Below are 10,392 nucleotides of genomic sequence, written 5' to 3'. Positions count from 1 at the left end.
GGGAGTATGCTATTCTTTTCACAGAAGTAGTTAAGTCTCGATTTAATAATTGTTTCAAAAGTCTTACCTAAGTGGGAGGTAAGTGCTATAGGCCTGTAACTAGCAGGTGATGTCTTCTCTTTACCAGGTTTAAGGATTGGGACCACCGTGGCCGTTTTCCATAAAGCTGGGAATGAACTTTTATCTAGAATTTCATTAAAGAGTTCTAGGATATGAAGTTTAGTTTTAGAAGGACACCTCTGAAGCATTTCATATGTTATTAGATCCGGGCCTGGAGCCGAACCAAGCCTTTTGTTGGCTAGGGCCCGCTCAAGTTCTACCATAGTAATAATCGCTGTTAGGTTACAGGGGTCATCTTGGTTTAGGGGAGGTTGAAAGTCGCGTTCAGTCTGCATCCTATGTACTTTGAAGTCGGGGTCTAGATTAGAATCAGAACTAGCTTCTTGGAATTGATCCACTAAGATGTCAGCTTTATCTTGGTTAGTTTCGTACTTCAAACCATCTTTCAACAGGGTTGGCATGGTAATTCGAGGTCCCTGATTAAGTCGTTTAATCTTTTTCCAGCTGTCGGTAATGTTGGAGTTGAGATTTAGAGATTCTGTAAACCTGTGCCAGTCGTCTTGTTTGGCTTTGAAGATAATCTTCTTGGCTAATGACTTGGCTTTCCTGTAAGCTATTCTGTTCTCTATGGTTTTATGTTTTTTCCATATCCTTAATTTACGTTTTCTGTTATTAATGACCGTTTCACATTCTTTAGTCCACCAGGCTAGACCAGCATATTTATAGTTCCTACTAACACCACCCGGTGTCGCTGATGTGACAGCTATGACAATGCAGTTTGTCAATTTGTCTGTCTTCGCGTTGATGTCATCGTCAGGGAGCCATATATCATTCACTAACTGAAGTGACTGGAACAAACTCCAATTAGTTTTTTTGGTATTAATTCTGAAGGTAGGAAGGCTAGGTTGATGTATTTTGATAATTGGCATTGAAATCAAAATCGGGAAGTGGTCACTCCCAAGGGTATCTACCTCATAAACTTCCCACTTCAAAATATTCGCCATCTCCGGAGTACAGATTGATATATCTATGGCTGATGTGGAGTCTGTGTTGCCCTGACAAAAGACATGAGTGGGTCGCCCATCATTTAACAAACACATATTAGAAATCTCTAGTGCTTCTTCTAACGTTGAAGTTGGCTGTGTTCACTTCCCCTCTCAAACTATTTGAGGGCTATTCAGTGGTGATCTAAGTCTTATCTGCACATATATATATTTTTCTTTCACTGCTATTGCTCTGTTAGTAAAACGCTCTTTATTTGTAAGCAACTTGCAGTACTAAATGAATTCTGTTATTTTATTTAGAACGTTCGGCGGCAATTGTGCTTTAAATTTCTCAATAAAAGGTAAAAAAAAAAAAAAAGAGTTTCGATAACTGCAATCCTCTCCATGAGCATATTACGGTTACCTCCCATACTCAGTGATCCAGTCCTACAGACGAGGCCATAGCTCGTGTGGGCGGCAAAGAAAAGGAATCTTTGTTTATTTTAAGTAATGTTTTTTACCTTACTATCTATTTCTTGGTCTATTTGAAGCAATAGAGGTAGATAAAATATTGGACAATTGTGAAATATTTCAGAAGTTTGTCCAGATTTGACCCGTATCGAGGAAAAGCACATGGACTTTTACGGAGCGAAAAGCACACCAGAATAATTAGAGAAAATAAAATACACTACCTGCTACTACATGGTTTATTTGTGGGTGTTTGTGTGTGTCAGACATAATTTATTTTGCACTCTAGGTTTGGCAGATGAGACTTTGGTGTATCGTTTGATTTTATTTATTTTGTTTTATTCTGCTTTTACTTCTGTCTGAAAGAATCCGTTCTTGGATTGTTGATCGTGGAATTTGTGCGTGTGACGTTCAGTATATCTTAGTTCTGGGTTTGTCTCATGGAGTTGGTGCACGTGAAGTTCTGTAGGTACGCGTAGAACCTTCTCTATTCAGTGGTGTACGGTTCTTTTATAAACATGTTTAACCTACTCTCGTTCGTCTACGGCCATACCACGTTGAACACACCGGTTCTCGTCCGAATCACGAAGTGAAACAACGTCGGCCCGGTCAGTACTTGGATGGGTGACCGCCTGGAACCCTGGGTGCTGTAGGCAAACGTTTAGCTTTTCTTTCTTTCATTGATTTCATAGTCTCTTTGTATATTTTTCAGAGGCAGCCTTAGCAGTACGCAGTGCGAGTGTCATATGGTGGGCCAGTATCGAGTATCTTGGAAAAAAGTGATAATCATGTTTTTCTGAGCGGTGCTGCACTCCAACATGATATGCTAGAAACTTTTAGCCCTTACACAAAGCAACAAAGGGACACAAAAATAAACTACACGCACATAAATATTAATTTAACTATAGTTATTGTCTTAGTCTTTGCTCCAGTCATTCACATTTCTCTGATGACACTGCACTGCTGTCTCTCCTTAGCGGGCCGGTGCACACCCACGGTGTTGCTTTGGAGGAATTCATTGTTTGGTGCGATCATGGACGTAGATGGGTGGACTGATGTCTGTATGCCGAGACTCACTGTCGGCCTCTTGCGAAGTGATCCGCGGTCAGTCTCGACGAGCCTCTGGCCGGTCGTACTTCCGGAATAGCAGCGCGAAAATGGAATTTAATGAGACGTTTGATATCAACAATATAATTACCGTAACTGTATTGCTTGTTTGCACGTTTAACCAAACTCGTATCTATTTAGAACACAAAAGTATTTGCTTCACTAGTCGGAAATCTTTCGTATGAAATAATAATTAATGTATGAATCGCATTAAAACTTCTAGATCTAGAATCATGAAGTGTTCGCATATATATGCTTTACCTCGGTCTCTCGCTTTTATATAAAATCGGGTATTTCGTTGTTCTAGGCCTATTCATCTACAGCGAGCTTTTAAAAACAATATGAAGAATATTTAATCAATACACTTCTCAAGGAATTTAATGAATGACGCGATTATTAATAACTAAATTTATTTTTTTTAATGGGCATATCTTTGGCTATGTGAAAATTGTCGCCTTGTAGTCGCGAACTATAACATGAACAGGATAAAGAAAAGTAAGAGGTAAATAAGATCAGTGCCTTTTTTAAATGCATTCTTCTTCCAAGTGCCTTGAACAAATCTTGGCTGTCAATGGAGTGAAACTTGTGTCTGATCTAGCGGCCTGTAGCATGAATGAGAGCCGCTCGCCACTTGTCTTGATCTGTCGATATTCCTGCTGGCGGAAGCGGAAAAAAATTGACACCGAACGATTTGATACTTGCAGTTACATTCTACCAGCAGCAGTATCAACCGCCTTTTGTGCGTTTCTTTATTGATGTTACTCTTGCAGACTTTGCTGACATAGCCATTGAAATCATTCGCTAAACCATGGTAGGCTTAACCGGAAGTTCTGAGGTCCCGAGCCTCGTTCTAGCAGTTAAGTGAAAAAAATCGTCTGCCATCGGTCCAGGGGATCTACGTTCATGGTGCGATGTCAACTTTCTAGAACTTAATGTGAATAAGACGAAAGAGATTGTCTTTGATTTCAGTCGAAATTCTCCACCATGTCCTGTCTGTGTCATCCATGACAAGGAGGTGGAAATTGTTTCTGCTTTTAAATACCTGGGCACCATCTTCGATAGGCGACTTTGCTGGGATGTCAACACTCAAGCTGTCGTGAAGAAGGCTCAACAACGCCTCTTCCTCCTACGGAAGCTGAGGTCTTTCTCTGTCTCCCCCCAATTTCTTCAGCTTTTTTACAGATCACATATAGAGAGCGTGCTGTCCTCGTTCATCTGTTTCTATAATAGTTTATCGGTGAAGGACAAGAGCAGCCTACATCGTGTGGTATCCACCTGCTCCAAAGTCGTTGGATCCACCCAGAGTTATCTTCAGGATCTGTATAATAGGAGGACTCTTCTGAAGGTGTCTGCCATCCTTCGTGATGACAGGCATGCTCTGTCGAGTGAACTTGTCCAGCTCCCATCAGGTCGCCGATATAGTGTGCCTGCATGCAGGACAAACCGACTGCGGCTGCCTTTTGTTGCTTCAGCTGTCAGACTTTTGAATGGATTATGAATGTGATGTGCATGCGATCATGTATGACTTTAATCGAGCTGGTATGATTGACTGCAACACGACTGCCTGTGGGTTTACTATATATAATCGAGCTGCAACTGAATTGCCCTCTAGGGATCAATAAAGTATTCTCTTATCTCTTATCTTATCAATTATGGTTTATTCCTAGCATCAGCGTCCACAATGGTGCTGCCTCCTGCTGCTGCAGTTGTTATTTTACAAGTCATGTTCTCCACTTGTGCTTTCTATTGACTTTTATTTTGTTCATATGTACAATATCAGGGTTTATTCCGAGCAACAACAACAAAGGTGCATCCTCTTGCTTCTGCAGTTGTTGCTGCAGGAACTTAGTTTTGGCCTATAGTTAGCCAAGTTTCAGCTCATTCGTTATCGACCCTTTGTTATTGGTCTTTACTCTGGACGAGAGAAACCAAACGATGTTAAATTAAAGAATAAAACTTATTCTGTGAAGGAGATGCACACGGTGCAAAAAGAGTCTCATTATTTTCCAGGAGTTGTGGAAAAAGTGACGGTAGCTTTGTAATGTGTTATTTGCGATAGTCACTGCAGGCCCGGGTACACCAGACCCCCCTGTCCCCCCCTCTCGTCAGGCCTATTCAGATTGACTGCTTCGGGTGGTGCAAGTAGGAAGCAGGAAGATTGCCAATGAGGATAAAGGTAGTTTCGTCATACATTAATTATGAATAGGTCAGCTTGATGGCACAAGTAGGGGTCATGAGTCTGGAGCCACCTCTCGCATAGGTGTCAACATTGGATGAAAGTAGACTCTGGGTGTGGACCAGTGTGCAGGATGACTAGCTGGTGCTTACTAGATTGACATTGACTTATTTTGCAGGGGATAGCGCGAGCGCAGTCCCCTTTACGCTTAAATTTCGACTCGAGTCACCCACGTGGGGTGATAGCCGCGGTGCTTTGGGGGAAACGACCAAAGATATGCAGATACTAAAAAGGGATAAGTCATACTTGGCTGCGTTCACTTCCCCTCTCAAACTATTTGAGGGCTATTCAGTGGTGATCTAAGTCTTATCTGTACATATATATATTTTTCTTTCACTGCTATTGCTCTGTTAGTAAAACGCTCTTTATTTGTAAGCAACTTGCAGTACTAAATGAATTCTATTATTTTATTTAGAACGTTCGGCGGCAATTGTGCTTTAAATTTCTCAATAAAAGGTAAAAAAAAAAAAAAAAAAAAAAAAAAAGTTTCGATAACTGCAATCCTCTCCATGAGCATATTACGGTTACCTCCCATACTCAGTGATCCAGTCCTACCGACGAGGCCATAGCTCGTGTGGGCGGCAAAGAAAAGGGATCTTTGTTTACTTTAAGTAATGTTTTTTACCTTACTATCTATTTCTTGGTCTATTTGAAGCAATAGAGGTCGATAAAATATTGGACAATTTTGAAATATTTCAGAAGTTTGTCCAGATTTGACCCGTATCGAGGAAAAGCACATGGACTTTTACGGAGCGAAAAGCACACCAGAATACCACGTTGAACTCACCGGTTCTCGTCCGATCACCGAAATTAACCAACGTCGGGCCCTGGTTAGTACTTGGATGGGTGACCGCCTGGGAACCCTGGGTGCTGTAGGCAAACGTTTAGCTTTTCTTTCTTTCAATGATTTCATAGTCTCTTTGTATATTTTTCAGAGGCAGCCTTAGCAGTACGCAGTGAGAGTGTCATATGGTGGGCCAGTATCGAGTATCTTGGAAAAAAGTGATAATCATGTTTTTCTGAACGGTGCCTGCACTCCAACACTGATATGCTAGAAAACTTTTAGCCCTTACAGAAAGCAACAAAGGGACACAAAAATAAATTACACGCACATAAATAATAATTTAACTATAGTTATTGTCTTAGTCTTTGCTCCAGTCATTCACATTTATTACTTAACACTTTTTTTCTGTCTTTCGTTATGATTCCCGCAAATAGTAACACAGATTTCAGTTACAATTAAGTAGGCACTGGGTAGTTTTAGAATATTCAAAGAGGTCACATTGTTTAAACAAATTATTGTTAACAAAACGAGAGCAAGTACATGACACGAAAAACATTTCATCGTTTGTTTGGTATTTTTAGTCTCAGCACACAAAAGATTGCTTACACGCATTACAAATGGCAGTTTTGACGACCGTAGAAAAAAAATCTCGAGAAACATCAGGTGACGACCATAGCAGTAATAAGACGACCAGCATACCAGAAACAAAAGATCATCTTGTAAAAATGCAAACCTCTCGCCGCACCATATGTACCAACATACTGCGCTCTGCGATATCGGCATCTTATCAAAGTTCTACTACTCGTCTAATACATTTTCTGATCCAAAACGCTTTTACCTCCCCTGCTTAGCTTTCTATGGAGATGCACAGAGATGGATGCATATGCGCGCGCGTGTCTGTGTAGTAGATAGGTATTATGATCTATTTGTGTTATGTGTGTTTGGGAGTGTGGTGTGAGTGTCTATTTATGGTGTTCAATTGTGCACTCTGCAATTATTTTGATTTTTTTAAAAAGGACTTTCTTTGGTTACTTGACCTTTTGTTTAGTTGACGGTCGTCTTATACTGGTCCTACACCTTCTTTCCGACTGTGTACAGGTTAGAATGCAAAAATTAATGCGCTATTCTCGGTTCGAGTATAAGCTTCTTCTGAACATTGTGTCAAAAGAAAACATCCAGTGTTGTGTGTGTGTGCTTTCATTGCGGTTAGTCACTAATGAAACGATTTTTCGTCGCAATTCACGATGTGATGTTTCGCCCGTTAAACTTCCTCTTTGTTTTCTGTAACAGGGTATTAATTATATTTCGCTTCTACAAACTTCTGTCGTTTTCTTTGCATAACTTGCCTGCTGGTCATAATGAAATACTGTCATTCAGAGTGTGTGTGTGAGTGATTAAAAACATTGTATCAATACTTGATTAGAAAGAATTAATCTATTGCTACTTTTCGACAGTTTTTAGCTGATCGCAGCGAACTAAATATCGAAACCGACAAATACTCTGTTTTCTAATTTAATCTGCAACTAAGCTAAAACAAGAGGTCATCTAAAAACACGATTAATAATAAAAAAAAGTTGCAGATATTCTAAAAAAAACGAAAGTCGTCTGAAATTGGAATAACACATCGTTGTCTGTACACTTGATGTGAAACTTAATCGCTAACACGTTTTTAACACGTACGGTTTCTATTGTGGTCCCGGCTTAGTATAAGAAGAAAGGAAAATAATGAACCCACCCACTGTGAACGCCAAACGATACAAGGAAAGGGAAAATAAAACTAGACAGTTCACACAAAAGGTCTGTTACTGATTTCTTACTCAACTTGAATAACTCTTCCATCAGGCGCTGAGAACATGAGAAAAGTAATCTACATTTTTCTCGCTTTATTTCACCAGGCATATCGGCATTAATAGGTATTTTACTCATATTTTCAGAATTATTGCTTTTCGTGATAATTATAACATTATATCTTTGACGATGATCTCATGATTGGAAATACCGTATACTGATTGCTGACCAACACAGGACAGAACTGAAAGACGGACTGGACAAAAGGAGCAGAACTTTATTAGAAAAATATAGCCGTGGCTCATCAGCTAATAATTCTTTCTATAAAAAACACACATTCCGTGTTACAGATCCACCTGGAACTGTTAGTGTCCATTGTCTTCACACGTTTGTGCCTGAGAGAGCGACACTATATTGTGAATGCAGGATTCGAGTCGGTGACTCGTTGCAGACTTATTTCTCCTTGTCGTGGCCGGGACATTCTAACAACAGCACACTGAAGCTGATGAACATCAGCCGATCTGATAACGGTACAGTCTTCACTTGTCTCTGGTCGTTGGAAGGACTTACGGTTAAAACAAACTATACACTTCAAGTAGCCTGTGAGTGGTAATTTCTCACTATTGTTTGAATGCGTTGTATCTTTTCTATTTGCTCATGGTCCCTCTTTGAGTAAAAGGTTCATTGTTTCTTTATTTTTTTTTTTCTTTACTATTTTGTGTAGGGTGCTATGCTTTTACTCGTAGAACGTTTCTTTTAACAGACACATATTTCTCGAAAATTTATAAACTGATATGCAGTATATCCTAAATGTATAGTTTAATGTTATACACATTTGAGCTCAGATTAATTTAGTTCTTTTTTCATTGTTTTTATAGTTTAACTTGCTTTCGCGTTTCATCAATTTTTCTATTCTTCTTGCACATAAATAAACCCATACAGAACTGCAAAGGTTACTCCAACGATTACTTTTTTGAAGCAGTAGGCTGTTACAGTTACTTATTTTAATACTTATTTTAATTTTCTTCTTTTTCTCTACTGTATTAAAACTAGATTACTTCTTGAGAGAAATTTTTAGTTTGAGTTTTACTTGTAGTTATAACTGTAAAATAACTTGCATGTGGGCAATGTTTGCGTAAAAGTTGTGTTCCTTGTATCCAAGGCTACCCCTCTAATTGATCTTACATTTATTTTATTAATTTTCCACAAACACAAATTTGCACGAACAAACGCAATAATAACCTCCACATAAATATTTTAATTTTAATATCTCATTAAGATAGCTGACAGTTAACAATAACTTTTTATTTAATATTTAAACATGCTCTCAATTTAATTCGTATAATTTTCAAAGCCATTTCTGTAACAGTTGGCCCAGAGGATCAACACACAGGGATAGACGGTCCAGTGTCGTTCATTACTGATGGAACAAGAGACCTTCGCCTAAAGTGTGTAGCAACAGATGTCTATCCACCTCCATATTATCATATTATTTTCTGTGTCTGGCCCGTATCCTATTTCAGCTCATAATCTCTTTGCGTGCCAGTTCTTTTTTCCTTTTATTACTTCTGTAAAAGACGCTCTTTTCGCATTGTTTTTTCATTCGGCATATCTCAGTCCTATTGTTGCTTTGTTGCTTTATTTGTTCAACAGTTTGGTAGAAGTCTAAATGTTTTCTAGGGTACCTAAACCTTAAATTCTTTATTATATTTTTATTTTATTGCTACCAACGAAGCATCTTCAACAGCCTGAGCATCCACAAATGTAAAAACATTCGATTGCATGAATGGAAAAAAAAAAAAACTACATATCTGTATATCTATCACTTTACTTCAGACATGTGCAATAATTAAAAACTAACTAAAAGAAAAAATAATAACTTAGAGACGAGTGCATTAGCATTTTAATGACAAATTTAAAAAACTTACACTAGTACAGCCAAAATATTATCTAACATTATCTAATAAAAGAATTGTTATCAAAATATTATCTAATGCTGGTAAGCGGATTCCGAGTGGTTAGAGACCGTACCCAAATGTGGGCCGCTTCGAGACCCTAACGGAGTAGATAATGTTACCCCCATCGACCCACCTGTAGAAATAGCCAAGTCTTTAAAGGAGATGAGGTCGGTAACGCAGCGAGAGGGAGGGGAGATCGGCACTGCCTCCACAAAAATGCTGGCTCCGAGAAAGTGCGGCTACTAGCATCTCGACCACCCAAAAGACATAAAAAAGATTAAGGGGCGACCATTTTTAACCCTCCTTTCTTTCCCTTTTTTTTAAACTGTACTCTACCAGAAATTCTGCCTCAGCACAAGGTCAGAGTTAAACGTACCTCTTTGTTTTTCCTTCTTTTTTACAAGAATGGTGGCAACTATGCCAACGGCGATCGATGGCGGTCAGGAGAACACTAGGGACAGCAACATGCATCTGGAGTTTTTCAAAATACGTCGCTCCATCTGAACAAAACATAGGTTATTAAATATATAAACACAATAAAAATATTTTCGTTATTTAGTTATTTCTAGCCATACTGTTCTGTAGGCACGCGGAACCTTCGTTCTGTTGGTATTTAGTGAGTGTACGGCTTTTTGATTAAGTTTTCTAAGCAGAGGGCAATTACCTACGGCCACACCACGTTGAACACACCGGTTCTCGTCCGATCCCCGAAGTTAAGCAGCGTCGGGTCCGGTCAGTACTTGGATGGGTGACCGCCTGGGAACACCGGGTGCTGTAGGCAAATATTTTACTTTTCTTTTTTTCCTTGATTTCATAGCTTTCTGTATAGTGTTTTGAACTTGTACATCTTTATTTCTAAGTAGTCATCATACACTGTAGGGAACCATTGTCTTATTCTTTTCCTCCCTTTTTAATATGTAGTTATTCTAATATTTAGGCTTTTTTGGGGTGTGCGGTGTTTCATTTATGGCATTGTGTTGAAATCGTCATCCAAGTTGGGCAGACGAC

The 10,392-nt window shown here is 39.1% G+C and overlaps 1 non-coding gene and 2 pseudogenes across 1 annotated transcript; all 3 read left to right on the top strand.

The window, feature by feature from the left end:
• Window positions 1–2,050: 2,050 nt before the first annotated feature.
• LOC112569708 lies at window positions 2,051–2,167 on the top strand (annotated as a pseudogene).
• A 3,446-nt stretch (window positions 2,168–5,613) lies between these two features.
• Window positions 5,614–5,733, top strand: LOC112569709 (annotated as a pseudogene).
• A 4,313-nt stretch (window positions 5,734–10,046) lies between these two features.
• Window positions 10,047–10,165, top strand: LOC112569706. Its single transcript, XR_003100517.1, has one exon. It is a non-coding gene; the product is annotated as a 5S ribosomal RNA (ribosomal RNA).
• Window positions 10,166–10,392: the final 227 nt, after the last annotated feature.

Source organism: Pomacea canaliculata, linkage group LG7 (assembly GCF_003073045.1).
Source record: "Pomacea canaliculata isolate SZHN2017 linkage group LG7, ASM307304v1, whole genome shotgun sequence".
NCBI classification, from domain to species: Eukaryota; Metazoa; Mollusca; class Gastropoda; order Architaenioglossa; family Ampullariidae; genus Pomacea; species Pomacea canaliculata.
Note: the sequence above shows the minus strand (reverse complement) of the source record. Positions and strands in the feature narration are given on the sequence as shown.